The sequence below is a fragment of the Mandrillus leucophaeus genome, unplaced genomic scaffold (assembly GCF_000951045.1).
Source record: "Mandrillus leucophaeus isolate KB7577 unplaced genomic scaffold, Mleu.le_1.0 Scaffold231, whole genome shotgun sequence".
Lineage (NCBI taxonomy): Eukaryota > Metazoa > Chordata > Mammalia > Primates > Cercopithecidae > Mandrillus > Mandrillus leucophaeus.
This window is the reverse complement of record NW_012102377.1, coordinates 1302744-1303548: the sequence shown is the minus strand read 5'-3', so window position 1 is coordinate 1303548 and position 805 is coordinate 1302744. Positions and strand designations below refer to the sequence as shown.

General features: G+C 36.1%; 1 protein-coding gene across 2 annotated transcripts in view; it reads left to right on the top strand.

The window, feature by feature from the left end:
* The window catches only part of EHHADH (enoyl-CoA, hydratase/3-hydroxyacyl CoA dehydrogenase), a 72403-nt gene that overhangs the window by 8952 nt on the left and 62646 nt on the right, over window positions 1-805 (top strand). The gene's annotated exons all lie outside the window — the stretch shown is intronic.

Below are 805 nucleotides of genomic sequence, written 5' to 3'. Positions count from 1 at the left end.
TAGTAGGATGATTTATAATCCTTTGGGCATATATGCAGTAATGGGATTGCTAGGTCAAATGGTATTTCTGGTTCTAGATCCTTGAGGAATTGCCATAGTCTCTTCCACAATGGTTGAACTAATTTACATTCCCACCAACAGCATAAAAGTGATCCTATTTCTCCATAGCCTCACCAGCATCTATTGTTCCCTGACTTTTTAATAATCACCATTCTGCATGGTATGAGATGGTATATCATTGCAGTTTTGATTTGCTTTTCTCTGAGGATCAGTGATGTTGAGCTTTTTTCATATGTTTGTTGGCTGTGTAAATGTCTTCTTTTGAGAAGTGTCTGTTTATATCTTTTGCCCACTTTTTGATGGGGTTGTTTGTTTATCTCTTGCAAATATATTTAACTTCCTTGTAAATACTGGATATTAGACCTTTGTCAGATGTGTAGATTGCAAAAATTTTCTCCCATTCTTTAGGTTGCCTGTTCATTCTGATGGTAGTTTCTTTTGCTGTGCAGAAGCTCTTTAGTTTAATTAGATACCATTTGTCAATTTTGACTTTTGTTGCAATTGCTTTTGTCATTTTTGATGAAGGCTTTGCCCATTCCTATGTCCTGAGTGGTATTGCCTAGGTTTTCTTCTAGGGTTTTTATGGTATTAGGTCTAACATTTAAGTCTGTAATCCATATTGAGTTAAGTTTTGTATAAGGTGTAAGGAAGGGCTCCAGTTTCAGTTTCCTGCATATGGCTAGCCAGTTTTCCCAGCATAATTTACTTAATAGGAGATCCTTTCCCCATTGCTTGTTTTTGTCAG